Source organism: Taudactylus pleione, unplaced genomic scaffold (assembly GCF_031769625.1).
Source record: "Taudactylus pleione unplaced genomic scaffold, aTauple2 ptg000018l, whole genome shotgun sequence".
Lineage (NCBI taxonomy): Eukaryota > Metazoa > Chordata > Amphibia > Anura > Myobatrachidae > Taudactylus > Taudactylus pleione.
Window position 1 is genome coordinate 17401804 of NW_028284420.1, and position 23025 is coordinate 17424828.

Below are 23025 nucleotides of genomic sequence, written 5' to 3' on the forward strand. Positions count from 1 at the left end.
AGAAACTTCAGGGGCTCTTCATAGCCCCCCTCTGCACAGTGCCTCCGACTCCGGCCAAAAACTGAGATGCCTTGGCCCGGGGGCGGGGTATAGGAGAGGGACCCAGATGCATCCTGGGAGGCTGAAAACTTTACTCTGTGGTGCCTGAAGACTGACGTCATCACCTATACCCCAAGGTATCCTGTGGATACCCTATGGACCCTGAAGTAGAAAAGGAGTGTATAATTGAAACGTGTGATTGCAAGGTGGAGGCTACTGTCTGTTAAGCCTAAGTGGAGGTTACTGTCAGTTAAACCTCGGTATAAACTCGGTAGGTGCACGACGGGGCAGCACAAACTACTGGGCCAGTGTACAAAGCAGGTACATTGTGGTTTAGGTTATCAAGAAACTGAGGGGAAACTGCTGGCAAGGGTAGGAGTTATTGGAACTTCTAGATGCTACCAGTGGGAGTAAACTGAAAGTAGGAAGGTAGTGGTAAAGCTTGGGTTAAATTTACCACAAGTAAAATAATTCGCTAGGCGGTTACTTTACTCATCGTGTATACACACGGATCATAACGTAGAGGTGAAGTGGGGTAAAGCGGAAAGGAGCGAGCGGCTGAAGCTTGGTTTAATACGGCCGCAAGTAGAATAATTTACAATAGGTGGTTAGTCTGCTCCTCGTTGTGCAGGCCGACTGTAACGACAGCCGGGTCAGCTGGGTATAAAGGGAGTGAACGTTGCTCGCTGAAAATCATTCACCGGTCGAAATTCTCTAGAAATTGCTAAGCGTTTTTCCCAGATGGGTGCAAAGCCATCTCTAGTAATGGTCGATGATGTGCTGCAGATGGAAGGGCCGTTAGGATCGGCCAGATATGTTATGTTTAAAAAGTATGGTGCGTACACTACAGCGTATTGCAACAATGGGTCAAAATTACCTAGAAATGTAGAACACCTTTTCCTAAGATTGGTAGCTTTGATTCGGAGGTTTTGAACAATCTCAGACAGTATATGTTTAGTGAAGTCTCTGAAGAAAAGGGTAAAGTTTAATGATTGCTTGAAGTTGTGGCAGCACGTGGGGGATATGTGGCTTAGCGGTGTGCACGCGACGCAAACTAGCGTCTTGTGCGTGACGCAAGGGAGCGTGCATGCAAATAGCGTTGCGTGCATGCCGCAAAGTAGCGAGCACGCACAGCAAGGTAGCGTTGCGGAAGCTAATGTCAGTAGTTCACGTGCACCACCACCGCCCTATGCGGATGGGGGTGAAGGTACAGTTGATGTAAAAACTCATAAAAATGTAACAAGTAATTTGTACCCTCTTCTAAGCTACTATAAGGAACATGTTTATGATGTAGATAATGAACCTGTTGTGATATCCGCTCTCTCCCATGTTGCACAAATGTTAAATGTACCACCACAGCAAGCACAGGTAGCTGCCCCGCTAGTACCAGAAATGGAGGTAACCCCACCCGTACAGGAAGTATTAACACCTGCTTTAACAGTAGCGGAGATTACTAATACCATACGTAGTAGAAGTAGGCTGACCCTCAACTAGGCAATCAGGCCAAAGGTAGCATTATGGCAGGCATCCATCCCGTCCGGACAATAACTGTTCCCAATGGGAATCCGGACGCGCATGGTGTTGTAGACACAAGGGATGTAGCGATGCATTGTCCATGGACAAGAGCAGTACTACGTACCATAATTACAGATTTCCATGACCCTAGGAAAGAACTAGCAAAGTGCCAGAGATTTGTAAAGGATTTAGGTAATGCTTATGAGCCAACCAATAAAGATTGGCGAGTGGTATTACGGGCATGTCTTCCAAACAATACCGACGTGAAAAAGTTTATCATGGCTTGTGTATTGGATGGAGATAGTCCCATAACTGATACAGGTAATCAGGACAATATAACCCACATTGTCACCCAATTGGCTGTATTTTTCCCATTAATTGTTACCTGGAGTAAAATCTTCACAATTAAGCAGAAAGAGAGTGAGTGTGCAGCAGATTATTTTGCCAGAGCGCTGCAGACTATTACCCAATACACAGGTATAGAGGACATAAAAGACAACACCCATCACAGGGAAATTAAAATCACAGTGCTTATGGATGGTCTTAAGGACACTCTAAAAGCCAGGGTTCAGACCTCACTTCCTGGGTGGAGGGGAGTTACAGTGGACACACTCAGGGAATCTACAATTGAACATGATAAAAACATCTTTAGGAAGAGAGAAATGCAGAGCGAGAAACTAATGGCTGTTAGTATTCAAGCTCTGGAAGGAATACAAATAATGCCGCAGCATTCTTACCACACTCAGCCACAATACACTCATCCCATACAACCTCCAAACCCTTATCCCTATACACAACCACAATCTTTCCTCATTCCCCAACCCACACAACAACAACCTTTCACAACATGTCAACTACGAAGGTGTTATAGGTGTAACAAGGAGGGCCATATAAGTAAGTTCTGTAAGGCTAAGAAATGGGAAACACCAAACCAGGGAACACCGACATACCTACAGAAGGGGCACCCACAACAGAAAGGACAATTCCAGCCATCACCTGCTAATGTCGCAGCAGTGAATGCTTTGCTGGAAGAAGATAGTCAGCTCTAGGGGTCAGGTCACACCTGTAGTCTACAGTCAGTCAGGTTAACTGGGGATGTTAGAGAAGAACCTGTAAAGTTAATCGATGTAGCTGGTACTAAACATTCTTTTCTTGTAGACACAGGGGCGACCAGATCAGTGATAAAATCTCCATCTAATTTACAGGTGACCAGCGAAACAGTACCAGCAATGGGTGTAACGTGTAAAGTGCAACATTATCCTTTAACCAAATCTGCTGAGGTTACTATCAGTTCATTGCATACCAGGCACGCCTTTCTTCTGGCAGCAGCAGCCCCTACTAACCTACTGGGAAGGGATTTGTTATGTAAAATGGGATGTGTCATTTATTGTACCCCTGATGGTATATTTCAAAATATCCCAGAGAGAGTTGCGCACGAGGTGAGGGATATACTGGACACTCCCCAAAGGTTAATGTTTCACTCTACTGTTTCCAACTCAAGTAGAACAAATGTTATCTCAGATACCAGGGTCCCTCTGGACCAAAGATGGACAGGACACTAGATTGATGGCAAACGTAGCTCCTGTAATGGTGAATCTAAAAAGTGGTAGGCAAGCTCTAAAAATTCCCCAGTACCCGTTAAAACAGGAGGTAGAGATAGGGGCTTATCCCATAATTGAGCAGCTACTACAACAGGGAATTTTAGTCCATACAGCAAGTGTAGCCAACAGTCCCATCTTTCCTGTGAAGAAGAGTGGTGAGAGGGGTTATAGACTGGTACAGGACCTTAGAGGGGTTAATAAGGCAGTAGAGAGCCAATTTCCCGTAGTGCCGAATCCAGCTGTCATTCTAATGCAGATCCCACAAAATGCAACCCATTTTACTGTCATTGACCTTTGTTCTGCTTTCTTCTCTGTCCCTCTCCATCCTGACTGTCAGTGCCTATTTGCATTTACATAAAGGGGGGTACAATACACATGGACATGATTGCCCCAGGGCTTCATAGACAGCCCCAGTATCCTCTCCCAGGCCTTACATGACTGTTTACAATCTTTTCAACCTGCCAATGGATCTGTTGTAATACAATATGTGGACGATTTAATGTTGTGTTCTGATTCTTTTATGTCATGTTTAAATGATACTAAACTTTTATTGCTTCATCTCTCGCAAACAGGACACAAGGTTGCTAAGTACAAACTACAGCCATGCCAGTCCAGGGTTAAATACTTGGGTCATTGCCTAACCCAGGGGTTACGACATCCGACCACTGACAGAATCCAGGCCATACAGACCATGACACTACCACATAACCAACAGTAAATCCGTACCTTCTTGGGAATGTGTGGATACTGCAGAATGTGGATCCCAGGTTTTTCTATTTTGGCCTTGCCATTAGAGGACTTAGGGTCTCATTCAGACCCGGTCGCAAGCGCTGAGCGCTCGCAACCGCGTCGATGTTAAGGCCCTGCGCATGCGCAGCGGCTGCACTGCTCGTGCGCAAGCCCCGGAGTGAGAGAGAAATTCTCTCGCTCTGGAGCTCACTACAAAAGGGGTGGCTGTCGATGTTTGTAGGCGGGGCGGGGGAGTGGCTACACAAACGGAGGCATTCCAGACGGAACGCCTGCCATTTTGTGGGCGGCCGCACTGACATCAGCAGAGATGTCAGTGGGGAGCTTCCTGCTTGAACAGAGCAGGAAGCTACCTGCGGCTTGCGGTTGCCGAGACCCAACCTTAGGGTCTCGTCGCAAGCCCCGATGGTCGCGATGGTCTTGACCTGGTCAGTTGCTGAAGCTGTGGGTGGTAACCCATAGCTTAGCTAGCGACCAGGAGGCCGCACTAAAAAAACAAGCGGCCACCCTCATTCAGAAGGAGCGCTCGCTTCTTGCGCGCGCCTCTGAATGAGGGCCTTAGTCTCTTCCTCAAAGCCTGATCGTGTCGTACACTCAGAGGAAACAGACCAGGATTTCCTTAACCTTAAGGATAGTCTGATAAGTGCACCTGCATTGGTAATACCTGATTATGGAAAACCTTTTCATTTGTACTGTCTGGAAGCTAATGGTTGCGCAGCAGGTGTCCTCACACGAAAACATGGTGATGCCAGTAGGCCCATGGCATACTACAGTGCACAATTGGACACTGTGGCAAGACCACTCCCAATGTGTTTAAGAAGTGTAGCAGCAACTGCTCTATTGGTCAGTAAGAGTGAGGATGTAGTATTAGGCCATGATATGATTGTTTATACACCCCATGCTGTATCTGCTTTGATGAATTCTGCCCAAACCAGACATGTTTCCTCAGCTAGGTTCACGAAATGGGAACTAGCCCTAATAGCACCTGCAAACATCACCATTAAGAAGTGCAGTACGTTAAATCCAGCAACGTATTTACCATATGTGTCTCAGGATGCACAAAGGGTGGAGAGAGGTGAGTCACTGGCGGAAGGTGAGTTCTGCAGGTATGTTGATGCACATGATTGTATGGAATATCTGAATCAGACCTTTACTGCAAGACCTGACATACGGGATACACCTTTAGAAAATGTAGATGTGACATTTTACACGGATGGGAGTTGTCATAGACAGACTGACACTGGAGAGTTATGTACAGGTTATGCTGTGGTAAATGACGAAGACACCATAGAAGCCGAACCTCTTGGTCCACCTCACTCGGCCCAAGTGGCGGAGCTGGTGGCACTAAGAAGAGCGTGTGAATTAGCAAAAGACAAATCTGCTAATATCTACACTAATTCTAGGTACGCCTTCGGGGTATTACATGATTTTGGTGCTCTATGGCGTCTGATAAATTTTATGACAGCAGCAAGCACACCAGTCGCACATTCCAGACATATAAAAGGACTACTGACAGCGATCCAATTGCCAAAGCCAGTGGCCGTAATTAAGTGTAAAGCCCATACATGTGAGGACAATCTGGTGTCACTGGGCAATGACAGGGCAGATGAAGCTGCCAAATGGGCAGCAGGGTTAAAAGTGAACATGCCAATTAACCAAATGATGTTTCAAATGATTGATATGCAGAAATTGAGATGCAAAATTTGTGTTCCACTCAGGAAAAGGCAGTCTGGAGGTCCAAGGGATGTGGGCAAGAGTCCTCTGGACTCTGGAGAGATGGACAAGGTAAGCAAGTGGCTCCCAAGCCTGGCTGAGGCAGCGCACGGTCTGACTCGCTTGGGAAAGCAAGGCATGTGCAAATTGGTGAGAGCATACTGGTGTGCACCAGGTTTTTCTTCCCAAGCGGAAAAGAGAGCAATGTCCTGTTTGACCTGCTTGAGGAAAAACATTGGGAAAACAATTCCTACCGAGCCATCCCACATTCCGACCGATAGACCATTTCAGGTAATACAAATTGATTTAATCAATTACCACCCTGCAGGAATCTCAAGTATGTATTAGTGTGCACTGATGTGTTTTCTAATTGGGTTGAGGCATACCCAGCTGCCACTAATACTGCTGAGTTTACTGCTAAGAAAATAGTTCAGGAATTTGTATGCAGATACGGTATCCCTAGATTTATTGAGAGTGACAGGGGTACTCATTTCACAGGTGATGTCTTCCAAAACATGTGTAAGTTGATGGGTATTATTAGTAGACTTCACACCCCCTACCGACCGCAAGCAAGCGCGAAGGTGGAGAGGATGAACGGTACTATTAAAAATAAATTAAATAAGATCATGGCAGAAACTGGACTGGGGTGGCCAGAAGCACTACCACTTGTCCTTCATAGTATCAGGACAACTCCTAGACCCCCTCTCAATCTGTCCCCCTTTGAAATACTGTTTGGTAGACAACCTCATGTGATTATAAGTCCACAGGAAGATTTGAAAAGTAACAACGAGGTTACTGCAAGGTATCTTATAACAATGAGTAAACAGTTAAAGCAGCAACAGCAGAAACTGAAATTGTTTTACATGATATGCCAGAAACAAACTGTCATGATGTTGAACCTGGAGAATTTGTTATGATCTGAAATTTCTTGCATTCAGGTTGTTTGACAGATTGGTGGGAAGGTCCGTAACAGGTGCTGCTGACGAGTACAACTTCCTTAAAATTGGCAGAGAGAGATACCTGGGTCCACTCCACTCACTGTAAGAAGGTCAACCAACCGATGGAGAGACAAGGCGGAATCGAGGCAGATAACTTAGACCTATCGATTGCGAGTCTGTTCCGGGAGAGTTAAAGGTTACAGTGAGATACCTGAGCTAAAGAAATTTGTAGATCATTGTTTTCAGAAATGGAGTGGCCTGCTGTGGTTGTCTTTGTGTTTTCTCCCAGAGTTCTTATTATCTTGGGTTGTTTCAGGATCTCTGGTTTCTGTGACGGAGGACAGAGGATGGAGAGGGGTGCTGATGGTGATGTCAATGGAGTGGAGTTGGAAAAAGGAGCAATACAGTCACAAGGGCGGTATCTGACCAAACCCAGTACAGTAATTGTTAAGAGATCTGCTATGTTGGAAACTCAGAGACAGTGTGAAGGTCTCACTTCTGAGGAATATTGTATTTGTGAGTTTTGTGGGTCCTTAGTTGATGAGAATTGCATCCAGCAGTGCCAACCTAAGTATAACCAGTATTGGGGTGGGTATCCTTTAGAGTATTATCATACTATGGTGGGCAAAGTTTTAAACCAGACTGACTGTTGGGTGTGTTCTCATTTGCCTCAGGGACAGCATAATGTGTTTCCATTAAATGTCTCTGAGGTCTTAGAAATGCAACAAGGGAATACGCTGGATGTAAAATTTCTTAACACCAAACCACCTCATTTTAAACTCCACCAGTACCAAGTAGATAAATCACTTTTATGTTTGAACATCACCATCTCCAATAAACCAGGAATTGGGAGGCGACGGGGAATAACCAGACAATGACCTTCTCATTAAGAGCGGATTATGAGCCTATAAATTTTGAACTGTTACGCACAATTAGGTTAAATGGGAGACACTTCCGATATCGGTACACACTAAGTGACACCAAAGAAATGGTTGGTAGAGTACCAGAAGGGTACTGTGCCAGGGTTATACAACCAGAAACGTGTATTAGCCAGATGGGAGAACCTGAGATAGGATCATTTGTTAGGGAAATGTGTTGGATGATCATGATGCATTCTATTCCTTATGTTCTCCCCAATGATGTATATTTTACATTTGGAAGGAAAGCGTATAAGTGGCTCTCTCCGAGTTCCGAAGGTTTGTGTTATCTGGGAAGAGTACTTCCAGAAGTTATGACCTTTAAACATGGTGAAATGCTTGGTATTCATAAAAACACACCATCACCATATATTCACACACAGTATGAACACCGTGACAAGAGAAACATGATACCTGGTGATGTACATAAAGCCACACAATTGATTAGTGAAACAACTGGCTTTCAAGTTTTGGTAGCATTGGATCCCACCAGGATCGCTCGTGGTACTCTAATTTTCAGATATATTCAAGATCTTGCTAAATTAATAGATAATATCACCAAGATGTATGATGACACGTTTAGGTATACAGGTAGGGAGTTACAAGCTTATAAGAAAGAACTTGTGCAATATAGGCTAGTGTCAAATTATTTAACAGCTGTCACTGGAGGGTATTGTGTAACTTTGGCCACCCAATTTGGTGTAAAGTGTTGCACATATATTACAAATAATACTATTGACCACAAGGAGGTGATAGACCGGAAGATGGATGAAACTCTGCAGCTGAAATGGGAATTTCGGAAGAACCATAATGCTTAGGTGGCTGAAGTAGAGGAAAAGGTAAAAGAATGGGTTTCATGATTGAACCCAGAGAAGTGGTTCTCCGGTCTAGGAGAGTGGGTCCAGGAAATGGTTGCTAGTATAGGTAAACTCCTGATCCTCATATTGGTTGTTATCATAGTAATTGGCTTATGTGTCAAATATGTTCCTACTGTGTTGAAATGTGGAAAATTTAAAGATAAGGTAAATCGAAGGAATGAAATTATGATGGTGGTCAGTAGTAACAATATGAATACTGAGGTAAATGAAGGACTGCATTACAACCCTGAACTAGAATGTACCATCAGATGATGTATAGATTTAGACATGCATGAAATGTATTATGAAATGTTATTTTAAACATCTTAAATAATGTAAGTCCCTATCCCACTTCAAGACTTCCTTTATAGGTTAGATGCATCACCACATCTTTCCCATGATCTTCCAAGATCCGCGGTGTGCATATAAGGGTAGTTTTATGTCCCTCAGAGACTCATTATTGATGGTTTAAGAACCACCTTGTGCCATCCCATAATATAACATTAAATAATATGTCATAGTGTAAGCCTAAATTAAATTTTAAAATCAGAGTGTGATAGCGTGTTGTTTGCTATCAAAAAGTGGACTGTTGAAGCCGGATAATAGGCTGAGACAGAATCTGTTAAAACTAAAATCTGCACGATGCCATTTTGCGAATGGCAACAAGACGCCATTTTACGAATGGACGCCCAACACCATTTTAGCGAATCTCACACAATATCAGTACATACGGCTATGTTATTATTTAGCGTTGTGCGATTCCCACGCAATAGAACAATGTTAAAGGTCCTCATTATATAAATACGTACATTTACTAAAACATATAATATGAACAATCCTGCAAAACACGTACCACTGTGTACTTCACAAACACGTAGACGCACAACGCTAACTAGCGTCTTTTCTTAATATCCTTACACTTACACATTACAACTTACATAGAAAGATTCCCTAGCATTAAAATTAATATTCAAGGTTTTATTCATTATTAACTATGTAATAAAGTGACTGTATTTAAGATTTCAGGTTTAGTACATGATAAGCAGACCGTGTTTGGTGCTATTCTAAACCACTGTTCATTTGCAGACTTCCGGTTCCATCGGCGAGGAAATCGCAACATGCGTCTGAAAATTATGGATCATAGAGAGTTAGGCATTGAAATGTACTCTGTAATGTAGCCGGTTTAGACTTGCTCTTCGGCAGGAAAATGGAAACAAAGAGCTGTTGGAGGTTGAACTATTACAATACAAACTGACCTATGAACTGTATCGTAACAGAAGAAACAGGAAGAAGAACCAATGGGATTATGCCAACTTGTTCTATTGTATTGCCTATCTCAGCAAGGGTTTATATGCAAGCACCCTGGATCTGGTAGTTAGTCATCTTTCTTTGCTGTTGACGGAGGTTTCATAGTTGATGCCGGGAATCTGGATCTAGAGCGCATGCGTATGTATTCGACTGTACCTTGTGATTGTATAATTTGTTTGCGCTAATTGTATTTAGATCACAGCGTGTAACTATCTGCTTTTTGGTGAATAATATCTTTTTGTGCTTTGGAACCACAATCAAAGTCTGGAAAGCAATTATTTCTTGTGCGACTTATAACGCTAAATAGCGACATTTAGGGTGTATAGACAATTAGGTATTCATAATGCAGACACCATGGGCAGTGTGACGTTTTAGAGCATGCATAGTCACAAAGAAACTTATTTTCATTTGATTAATGCATGCCCATATTACTTCTGACTGTACATCAGCCCCATAGTCTCTTCCTCAGAACATACATAGCATACAGCATTGGGCATGTTACCCCTTCTACTCATAAGTGATGGACTAAATACTTCTTGTCTTTCAGAGGGGATGCGATCAGAATAGTGACTGCTGGGATGCCGGCTGTCAGAATGTCGACTCTGGAATCCCGACACTTGTCAGAATCCCGGCCTCGGCATCCTGACCGCCGAAATCCCGTAGGTAAGTACTGGGGTTAGGGGGAGGTTTAGGGTAAGGGGTTAGGCACTAGGGGGAGGGTTAGGATGGGGGGGAGCTTAAGTTTAGGGGTGGCTTAGGTTTAGGCAACGGGGGGAGGGTTAGGGGTCAGGTTAGGCTTCCTTACCTGTGGGCGTCGGCATTCTGACCTGGTTGGGATGCCGGCGTCGGGATTCTGACCGTCGGTATCTCGAGTTCCGGCATCCCGTACCCAATACCTTTCAGAGAAACCCTCATTTGCATACATCTCTGAATTAGTCCACAGTGCATCTCGATCACTAATGCATGCAAAGAATCGCTCAACCACGTGAACATCGTCATTGTGCCAACCACTGAATCATGCCCTTATTGCCTTATTCAGTCACATATAATTGTAAGAACTTGCACTTTTCTTTCATGCACATGCGTACTTTTTCGCATAGTGCATCTTTTTTTTTCAGCCGTATGCCGGACTTGCGATTAAATCCGGCTAGTGAGCTGTGACGGAGGTGGGAATGGCTGTGTATTCACAGCAAGATGCAACCAAAATAAAGTAAGTGTGGTGTGGGTATATAGTCGTGAGATGCAGCCAAAATGGCCAGTGAAAAGGTTGCAAATGTAGCTGTCTGGTGGGGTCTGACTTGCAAGTGCTGCCCTTCTGCTCCACGGGAGGTTTCTGTCCTCCTTGAGCTCGCCTTAGGACACCTGCATTACGGTTTTACAGGTGTACCGCCCCAGTCAAACTCCCCACCTGCCACTGTCCTCTGATGATGATGAATATGTCTGATTGATCCCAAACATTTAAAACACCTATTTATGCAAAAACAAATCTTCTTAAACAGTGTATTCACAGTTACTTTACACTACATTGAACACTTGTTTTAAACAAATAAAGGATTCACGATCGGTTTGGAAAGGGGACGCAAATATATATTTGCATCTAGTTCACTGAGCATATCAGATGCTCTAAACCACTTGGGTATTTATTATCTAAAACTAGCTGAAGTTCCCAGCATTGCCCAGGTTTGCATCTTCAAGTTATTAAGTTAGGCATTCCAGACCAATTGCCACCCCTCTGTGCAGTTTTCATCCAAATCCATCCAGTGGAAGGCCCAGAACAGGCTCCCCGGGTCAAAGTTCTGCCCAGCGTACACCAATGGGAGGTCCAACCGGGACTTCAACCCCCTAGTATGTCTTCTGGGGATCCAATGTTACCACTCTGTGCAGTTTTCATCCAAATCCATTCAGTGGAAGGCCCAGAACAGGCTCCCCGGGTCAAAGTTCTGCCCAGCGTACACCAATGGAAGGTCCAACCGGGACCTCAACCCCTTAGTATGTCTTCTGGGGATCCAATGTTACCACTCTGTGAAGTTTTTGTCCAAATCCATCCAGTGGAAGGATCAGAACAGGCTCCCCGGGTAAAAGTTCTGCACAGCGCTCTCTGCCCAACCAGTCTGTTAGGCATCCCAGACAAATTGCCATCCTTCTGTGAAGTTTTCATCCAAAACAGGTTTCTCTGGTTAAAGTTCTGCCCAGCGTCCCTGGGACAAAGGCCCAGAACAGGTTTATGTGGTTAAAGTTCTGCTCAGTGTCCCTGGGTCAAAGTTCTGCAAAGCGTACACCAACAGGAGATTCGACTGGCATCTCAACCCCCTAGTATGTCTTCTGGGATCCAATATTACGACTCTGAAATTTTCGGTCAAATCCATCCAGTGGAAGGCTCAGAATATGCTTCCCAGGTCAAAGTTCTGCCCAGCATACAGCAACGGGAGGTTGAACCGGGACCCTAACCCCTCTAAAACCTGGCCAGGATCCAAATGGACCACCTCGCATTGGTTTCATCCCAATTGGCGCAGGGGTGTCTGAATGCATAACCAGACAGACAAACAAACAGACCAATGAATTTTATATATAAGATATACAATATTCAATGTAATGTGTAAATTGCATTGTGTACTGCAATTTTTAGTACAGTGAAACCACACTTCCAGTCATATTATGGCTACATCTGACACAGGTACGATACAGAAAGGGAGCCACAGTTGCAAACTTAAAGTTAAGGCACATTTTGTGATTCCATTTAAGTTCACCTCTTAAAATTCCCGCCACCTTCAAAGGGTTAACACAGCCATCCATAGCAAAAAGATTTAATACAGTCATGTTACCACAGGGTTAATACCAGTGTTTCCGCAATTACATTTAAATTTCCAGATTTCCTGGGCTTTATCTGTTATTTTCCTGGTTACATTTTCTTGCAAATTAATTGTGAAAAATGTTGTGGTACATAAATAGCATAAAAGCCAAGTAAATGAAGTACATAAATCCAAAACACAAACCTTAAAAGGTAATTTAATCTGAATTCAAGAATTGAATTTTCATGTAATCAGGAAAAAAAACCAGAACACTTCCTTATAATTCTTAAATTTCCATGCAAATTAATTTAGTAAGTAGAAACACTGGTAAGCATGGTCATTAATACATAGTTGCTGACTTCCAGGTTGTCCCAGCGGGAGTCGGTGTGGGGAGGGGCTTTGGGTGACATAGGAGGCGATACAGGGCATGGCGGTGCGCTTGTGTCATCATGGCCACACCCCCGCTATACAATGCAGAGATTGCCGGCATTGTCCAGCAGGGGTGTGGCTATGATGACGTGATTCCGCAGGAATCACAACGTCATCTGCCCCCCGGAACTCCCACTTCACCCAGTAAGTAGATAGACGGGGGTGAGTGGTGGCTGGCTCTGTGAGACCTTCCCACTCTTCCTGACCCTCCTGGCCCTTGCAGGAGAGTAGGTAAGTATGATGTAATATTTCTCTTCATAAACGGCCCTTGGATTCTTTAGAGCAGAAACTTTCAACTTTTTTCAACTTGTGGCACACTAAACAAAATGCTACAGTTGTTAAGGCACCTCATACTTTTTTTTAAAGTAGATTTTATCTTTACAGTGCCCATAGCTCACATTATGCCACTCTGTAATGCCCTTATTTCACATCGTGCCAATTTGTAGTGTCCTTATTTCACATTCCACTTTGTAGTGACCCTTAGTCATACCTCATACATATGTAGGGTCAGTCGGCACATGACCCAAAAAGGCCTTGTAGGAACAGGGTGTGGCATGACAACATGCCTCCATTTATATCACTCCGGAGTGCCCAGTGCTCCCTAAGTGCTGGACTGCCTCCAGGCTCACTTCCCACACTATTTAGATGCTGTGCACATGAGAGAGTGATCCCAGCAGTAGACTACAGCCCTCAGTTGCGATGGTGGGACTGTCCAGAAAGCGAAACTGTCCAGCCCAAAGTAGGACAGTTGGGAGGTATGCCTTTTATTTATACTACTATTTAATGCCCCTTAGATCACATTATGCCACTTTGCATTGCCCCTTAGATCACAGTATGCCACTTGTTAGTACACTTAGGTCACATTGTCTTGCCCCTTGGATCATATTATGCCATTTTGTAGTGTACCTTAGATCACATTATGCCACATTGTATTGCCTCTTAGATCACATTATGCCACTTTGCATTGCCCCTTAGATCACATTATGCCACATTGTAGTGCCTATTAGATCACATAATGCAACTTGTATTGCCCCATATATCACATTATGCCACTGTGTAGTGTCACATTATGCCACATTGTAGTGCCCTTTAAATCACATGACACTTTTTAGTGCGCCTTAGATCACATTATGTCACACACTGCCCCCAGTTCAGTGCCACACTCACCTGGTTCACACTCCTCGGTCAGGCTCAGACTTCTTTGCCAGACTTCTGCTTCACACAGACACTCCAGTCATTCTAAGAGTGGTGTCCTCACCTGTGGAAGCTGTGTCTTTTCCGTGCCACCAATCTGGGCTGGCAGGTTTGCTGTGTCGTGGCACACCACTTGAAAATCACTACATTAGAGTAAGAAGGACAAAACTTATTAAGTTTTAGAAATAACAAGATACAGGGCATTGTAAAACAATGTATAATAAATTAAATAGAAAAGTGAAAATACAACCATTAAACAAAAAGGGATAAGAATCACAGAAATATAACACTTTATATTGTCTGCATGCCTGGTATTAGGTAGAATAAGATGGATAGCTCTTCAATTGGATTCAGGGCCTGATTCAGAGCCGCTCGTAAGCGGCTGCTCATTCGCTCCGAGCGATGTTTGCCCAACTGCACATGCGTACGGATCGTTATACGCATGCGCAAAACAGTCAGTGTGGTTGAAATTCATGTGCTCGCAAAATAGCGAATGCCTGATAATTTAAGTGACAGGAGGAGAACTATGTGGGTGGTAACGGGGGAAGGTGCTTGAAAACGGGGAGTGGAGATCCGAACGCAGACGTGCTTAAGGGTGTGCATAATTAAAACAGCAGCGTCATTGACCACGTCACTGGGTTATTTTATAGCCAGAACTGCTCGCAAAATTGTGGTAGCAAAAACCAACCACAAGAATAGCGAGCAGTTCATACCCTGGTCGATGTACTCGATTAATCTAATAAATAGCGGACATGACGTAGGATGCGAACGGCCAGGGGGCGTATTTTTTAAAAAAACGACCGCAAGTTTTGTTCGCTCGTTCAGATCTAGAGGCGTGAACAGACCGCAAAGAGCGAACGGTTCATTTGAATAGCCACCCCTATTTTCTGGACGAGCGAGCGCTAATTGCGTCCGGCTCTGAATCAGGCCCTCAGTCTCCAGAACTGATAAAACATACAATTGCTTTTTGAAGAACTTGCCTTGGTTTGGTCTCTCAGAGGGGCACTGTATACTAATATGGGAAGGAAATTCTGGGTGCAAATAATAACCCTTATAAAATGGAAATGTATAAGGAAATATTAGTCCAGTGTCTACATATATGATATGTGAGTGGGGGGAAACTTTTTAGGGTATGTCACCAGTATGGTGGCCATCTTGAAGCTGGCCATCTTGGCTGCAACTCTTTTTTTTAATTTGGAAGGTAGTCGTGACATTTCAAACAGATGCAGAATTTCATAAGAAAAACAATGGATTTGTACTGAGGTGCCCAGCGGTAGCTTCGCAAAGCCAAGCGACTGCGTACAAAGATGCTGCACTGGTCGTAATTCAGAGTAACCCTCGGAGTTCTGAGTAACCCTATGGTCACTCAGACATGAGCCATTTTTACTGTGTACAGGATTGCAGTCGCAGGCTGGAAATCACACCCCAAAAATGGGCGCAGCACATCAAGGTTTCAGTCGCCAATACTCATTGTTGCCCACAAATGATCCCTATTTGTCATTCACTTTGTGCATAAATCCTCACTGCGAGCGACAACAGTAATGAAACTTGAGGCATATGAAGATCACTGATAATCGCTCACCTGTATAAACATCGGCGTTTCGTTCATCTCCGAAACAGGCCCTCAGTCCTCAAAGCCAGACTCCAGCTAATAAGTCTAGACACACTAATTTGATCACTAGTCCAGTTTCACAAAGTAGTACAAATGAACATTATAGACCACAGCATCTGCAAGTATGTGGTAATTACACCCAAAAAAGTCTAGAACTCTTGTAAAATCCATACTATGTATCATGACAGTGCAGAGATTATTAACAATCCATATCATAGTGTGTATTAGTTTTTAGTATGGTTATCATCACAACCATGTATTAAGCCAGCTAGCCCTACACAATGCAACCCAGCACAAAATGAGAATTTTGCTTTTTGAAAAGACCTCCACTTTTTCTGACACTATGGATGCATGCAATTTTATTTACCAATAAACTTCACTGGAGGACAATGACTGCAGGAGATGGATCTTCCTGTGATAATGCGTCCATAGCCATAAAGCAGTTACAGCCATCTGCCGATGACAGCCTTTGGGGCCAATCTCAGAATGGTGACAGGTAAAATGGCTCCAGGCAGAAGGGCTAGGCTGTGGGGGGAGGATAGGGTTAGGGTTTAGAAGGTGTGGTAGGGATAGAGGAGAAACACCCAAATGCAGGAAGATCGGAGGTCTGACCCGGAAGTCACAGTACCATGACTGCCAGGACCCAGAAGATGCCGCTGCAGCTGTCGGGAGCAGGTACTGTAAGCTGGGACACAAAGGCCGATATGTCAACATTGTAACATGTCCAAATTTCACAACTGTCTACATGATGAACGTTGACATGGTCAATATCGACCTTATGACCATGTCTACATTCTCATGTCGATATGATGAACGTCAATATTCTATCGACAGATCATACCCAAACCCCAGAGGACACCTTCAGAAACAAGTCAGCTGTTCTGGCGGCACAAGGGGTCCTACACAATATTAGGCAAGTGGTTTAAATATTATAGCTGATTTGTGTATATAAAGATGGGTCCACATACATCTAGCCTCCTTGCGCTAAACAGCCCTTCTAGTCGTGCCATGCTGTAGTGTGACTCGGTAGCGCAGAGTGTCTTTCTACCTTCTTATTCTCACAATGATGCGACTAGATAGCACAAGCGGTGGCTTCTGCTGATTAAAATGATATGCAGCATGCATATGTTTTGTGAACGAGTGCGGGTGTATCTGCATGCAAAACACTACGTTACAGTGTCAGTAACACTACAACAAACTTAGTCTCTCTATCCTGTGCCCTCTGGAATGCCAGGTCAGTCTGTAATAAACTAGTCCCAACCCATGACCTTTTCATCTCCAACTCCCTGAATCTCCTAGCCATTACTGAAACCTGGATTTTACCCTCTGACACCACTTCTCCTGCAGCTCTCTCCTCTGGGGGCCTCACCTTTCCACATACCCCACGACCTGGGGGTCGCCTTGGTGGTAGTGTTGGAGTCCTTCTATCCCCTGGTTACTCATATCAACCCATTCCCTCTGAACCATCCGTTACATTCTCTACATTTGAAGTCCATGCTTTACGCCTCTTCCACCCAGTACACCTCTGAGTAGCTGTCATTTACTGTCCCCCTGGCCCTCCCTCCAAGTTCCTTGACAACTTTGCTTCCTGGCTCCATCACTTTCTCTCCTCAGACCTTCCCTCCATTATCCTAGGTGACTTCAATATTCCAATTGATATCCCCACAGAATCCTCTGCCTCCAACTCCTCACCCTCACATCTTCACTTGGTCTCTCCCAATGGACCTCCTCACCCTCCCATGTGAGTGGCCTTTTGCTTGATCTGGTCTTCACTCACCGATGTGATATTTCTGATCACTCCAATTCCCCTTTCCCACTTTCTGACCATCACCTTCTCTCTTTTAACCATCACTAAGCGCAACATTGATGCTATCGACACAGTTTCCTTTTCTTCCCTGCTTGACTCACTTCTCTCCCCTATCCTCTCTCTCTCCTGCCCTGACCAAGCCACTTCCCTATACAACGCCTCCCTTACTTCTGCTCTGGACTCTGGGCCTGATTCAGACCCGCTCGCGAGCGCTCAGCGCTCGCAAGCGGGTCGATAGTGCCCAAGTGCGCATGCACACGACGGAGGCGCCTCCGTCATGCGCATGCGTGAGACCCGAATAACGACGGCCAAGCCGTCGTTAAGGGTCTCGCACCAAAGGGGGCATGCTGTCGATGGTGATTGACAGCACGCCCCCTTTGGTGGGTGTGCCGGGGTCGTGGCTGCCCAGACGGAGGCGTTCCCATGGGAACGCCTACCGTCTGGGTCCGGCCCCACTGACATCACTAGTGATGTCAGTGGGAGTGCTTTTGGCTCTGATAGAGCCAAAAGCACTCCTGGGCTTGCAGCAGCGAGACCCTACCGCAGGGTCTCGTAGCAAGCCCAATGGTCGCGATGGTCTTGACCATCGCGACCATCATTTTGGCCGCTCGCTATAGCTGTGGGTGGTCACCCACAGCTATGCGAGGGGCAAGGAGGCCGCTCCAAAAAGGAGCAGGGACAGCCCTGATTCAGAGCGAGTGCTCTGTCAGAGTGTCCGGCTCTGAATCAGGGCCTCTGTTGCTCCGGCAATCACTACTCACACTCGCAGATCTACTCCTCAACCCTGGCATTCCAAATGCACCAGATACCTGCAAAAGTGTTCACGAACCGCTGAGCGACAGTGGAGAAGATCACGCTCTAAGGCAGATTTTCTCCATTTCAAATTTATGCTCTCATCCTATAGTGCTGCTCTCTCCCTCTCTAAACAGTCATATTTCAAGATCCTCATCTCCTCTCAGTCCTCTAATCCCCAGCGTCTCTTCACCACTTTTAACTCCCTCCTTCGCCCACCCCTTCCTCGTCTCCCTTCCTTGCTCTCTGGCCTTGACTTTGCTACCTACTTTACATCTAAAATTGATTCCATACGTCAGGACATCATATCCAACCAGTCCCCCAGCTCTCCACCTCCTCCTTTCCCAGATAACCCCTCCCCATCAACTTTACCAACTCTAACATCCTTCTCCCCTGTATCTGGAGAGGAAGTCATGGCCCTCATCCGGTCCTCCCCCCCTTCCACCTCCCCCCCTTTGATCACATCCCCTCCCGCCTCCTCCACTTCCTCTCTCCTTCTGCCTGCTCCCATCTTGCCCACCTCATTAACCTCTCCCTCTCATCAGGCACTGTTCCTTCTGCATTCAAGCATGCCCTTGTCTCCCCCATTCTTTAAAAACCTACCCTTGATCCTAATCTTCTTTCTAACTACCGACCCATCTCTCTCCTCCCTTTTGCCTCCAAACTCCTTGAGCGGATTGTCTACAAATGCCTTACCGTTTTTCTTTCCTCCCACTCCCTCCTTGACCCTTTTCAGTCTGGCTTCCGTTCTCTCCACTCCACTGAAACTGCCCTCACAAAAGTCAGCAACAACCTCCTTGCTGCCAAATCAAAGGGCCACTACTCGCTTCTCATTCTCCTTGATCTCTCTGCTGGTTTTGACACTGTGGATCACCCTCTCCTGCTGAATATCCTTCACCCTCTCGGTCAGAGAAGTCGGATGACAGCCAGGAGAGGGCAGTGTCTACGTGACACTGCCCTCTCCTGGCTGTCATCCTGCCTCTCTGACCGATCTTTCTCCGTTTCCTCTCATGACTCCTCTTTTCCCCCACAGCCTCTTACAGTAGGTGTTCCCCAAGGTTCTGTTCTTGGACCTCTCCTATTCTCCCTCTATACTTCCGCTCTAGGTGAACTCATCAGCTCTTTTGACCTCCATTATCATCTCTATGCTGATGATACTCAAATCTACCTTTCCTCCCCTGATCTCTCCCCCTCTCTTCTGACTCGTATCTCCAACTGTCTCTCTGCTACCTCTTCCTGGATATCCCAGCGATTTCTTAAACTTAATATGGCTAAGACAGAGCTGATCGTCTTCCCACTCTCCCACATAACCTCACCTCCCACTATTTCTTTATCAATTGATGGAATAACTATCTCATCTAGTACCAAGGTGCGCTGTCTTTAAGCTATCCTGGACTCATCCCTCTCCTTCAAACCATATATCCAGAACCTCTCACAGTCCTGTAATTTCGATCTCAAAAATATTTCAAAGATCAGACCCTATCTCACCAAGGATGCTACAAAAACCCTCAGACACTCACTGGTCATCTCCAGATTGGACTACTGTAACCTCCTCCTATCTGGCCTCCCCAAATCCCATCTCTCTCCTCTCCAGTCCATCCTTAATACTGCTGCACAGCTTATCTTCCTCTCCAAATGCTCTACATCTGTCTCCCCTCTCCTACAAACCCTCCACTGGCTCCCCTTCCCTTTTAGAACCCAATTTAAGGTTCTCACGCTCGCTTACAAAGCCCTCACCAAATCTACCCCATATACATCTCTGATCTCATCTCCCTTCACTCTCCTCTCCGCTTTCTTCGTTCAACTAATGCACGCCGTCTTTCATGCCAGCTGATTACTTCCTCCCACTCCGGCCTCCAAGATTTTGGCCGCACTGCTCCCCACCTCTGGAATTCTCTCCCTCTCCCCATCAGACTCTCCACCTCTTTGCAATCCTTCAAACGGGCTCTCAAGACCCACTATTTCATCAAAGCTTTCCAGCTATTATTCTAACTCCCTGCTACATGCTCCTTCCTCCCCATCTACCCCATCTGTGTCACCCCTGTTTGTCTTCCCCTCCCTTTTAGAATGTAAGCTCTTACGAGCAGGGCTTTCTACCCTCTAGTGCTTTTCCCTACTTTAGTTTCATCTACTTCTTACTCACCACTAGGGCACCTAACACTTGGTTGCTTATGTTTTTGTTGCTTATCTGGGTGTTATGGTCACTAATGTAGCAATATATATTATCCATGTCCTGGTCCTGTATTGTATTGTTCTGTAAGTCGCTTGTCTACAACTTGTTTATGTACTTTGTAAGGCGCTAGGGAACATTTGTGGCGCCATATAAATAAATGATAATAATAATAATAATAATAATAATAATAATAACGTAACACCCGCAATCACACACAGAATATAGGCATGCTGCATATCATTTTAATCAGCAGAAGCTGCCTGTGCTATCTAGTCACATCATTGTGCGAATAAGACGCATTTGAAGGTAAAAAGATGCACAAAAATATGCTTGGCGGTACTAAGTCACACTGAACTCCCGCGTTATGTGTGGTGCGACTTGTAGCGCACGGAGGATAGACGTGTGTGGGCACATCTGTATAAAGCACATTACTCAACAGGGGTCCAGCCCCAAGCCTTTTTAGATCAGTTAGCAATTCAGGAAACTCTACAAACTTAAATATAACTTTCACAGGAACTTGTCAGTTGCGTTTCTCCTTTTATATATTTACCACTTATCACATAGATGCGTCTATTCATTATCCCTTCAGATGGTGCTGATTCTGGACACTGCTTCATCCCTATAGAAAGTAGTCCTGGGTTGCGATGTGGGAGACTTAGATCCCTCTACTCCTGTTTGGGTCCTCATAGACGCTGGGTTTGTTATGACTCTGTAGTGTTAAGTTTCACAGCTACTAAAGTGCGGGGACAGCTAATTTTCAGATCAGCTGTCTCCACACTGAAGCAATGTTGAATTGCTCCAGTGACTTTGTATCCACCGCTGCTACTCGAAATGAGTTTGATACTTAATTATCAGGGCCCGCCCCTGCCCCCGATAATGAATAGGCCCCAGAATATTCATTCATTATTAAGCACACAAATAATTTTGACCTAAACTCATTTAGCACACACAGGTCTCCTTCCTTATGGAAGGCATCTCTAGGAAACTCCAATATGCAGGAATACCAAATCACAAAGGCAACATTGGCCACAGAAAAAATGGCTAATGGCTGATCGGCCCGATAATTGCATAGGTGTGAATGCAGGAATGTTACATATAAACGGCTTCAAACGCTCTTACAACGGATGGATTGGAAGGTCAGGAAGTTTAGTCCTGCTTAAAAATTGTGATTTTGTGAAAAATATAAATGTGATCCCCTTGATGAAAGTACACACTGAACAAACAAAGCATGTGTATATGTGCACACTGATCTGATAATCTCTGTCTATTGGATTTGCAGAGTGATCTACAAAGTGTGTACATACTGTAGTTTAACTTTGCAACTCAATACACTTTCCAAGGGTCACAACAACTCATTGAATTTTTGTTTATTATAATCTAAAATTGCCCAGTCAATATATTGAATTATATTTTCAGATATTCTGTGCTCAAAGTGCAGCCCTGCAGTCCAGAACTTTGCTCACCTGAGGCTTCTGGGTAATCCAAACGATAGTTAAATACATTTTTATAGCTACATATTTAAATATGGTAAGTAGGATTTATAATTTTCTACTCTGAATATTGCACATTATCTACACTGTGCCCAGTGCGAAGATAAAACTCACCTGGTGCTGCAGTCACCAGACACGGTTCAGATGTCACGGCTAGCGGCAGAACTACATCATTACATCTTCAGTTTATCTTGCATGGTCCAGCAGCACAAAAGTTGATGAAGTGGTGGCTATCTAAGTTGCATGGGAAGGATCAAAGGACACATTAGTTTTGTGATTGTTAAATGGTAATCAAAGTAATCTGGTCATCCCAACTATTTTTTTTCCTTGCCTATTTGTAAACCTATCCTTATTGCTACATAATAAAGACTATTGAGAAGAGGTGTGATTTCTTTGGAGTTTTGTTGCAGGCTGGGATTTACCACTCTACAAAGTTGTTGGCAGCAACAGGGCCGTACAGGTCAGGGGGCGCTGTTTGGGCCTGTCAAATTTCTGTTTACTATCATTCTCACTTGAAGCTTCCTCTTATTTCATCCCCAGCATCTTCTGGCCTCCCCTATCTTTACCCTGGCCCTTCCCCATGAGGCCATGGCCCTTTTTTGGGTGTATTATGTCCCTTTGAAAAATGAGGGGACAAGAAGGTGCCTTTCCCAGAAGAACTACATCAAGGGCACTACACTTTTGTTAATAGTTCACACACACTGTACACTATGCAAAATTTAAAAAAGCAGCATGCTCTCAACCAGCCCTAGTGCAGTGACGTGCGGTAAGGTCAATGGCAGGGGATGCACACATGGAGATGAATCTGAGTGCTGGGAGCCTGTCTCACCCCCTAACCACTGTAACTCTACACTCACTACACTAAGCTTCAGTGTCCATTGGTTGTCCTACCTGCATCCCTGTATTCTCTAAACACTGCAGTGCACTTCCTGGTCACATGACACATCCAAGGTGTCCTTCAGTGCTCATGGCACGCCACCCATACTCAGAGGTATGCCTCTATTAACTCTCTTTCTGTGAAGCTTACTGCCTGTGGTGTGGCCCCGCCCCCAGCTCTGCAAGCAGTGTCTGACTATACAGAAGCGAGGCTGAGCTGTTTCTGCC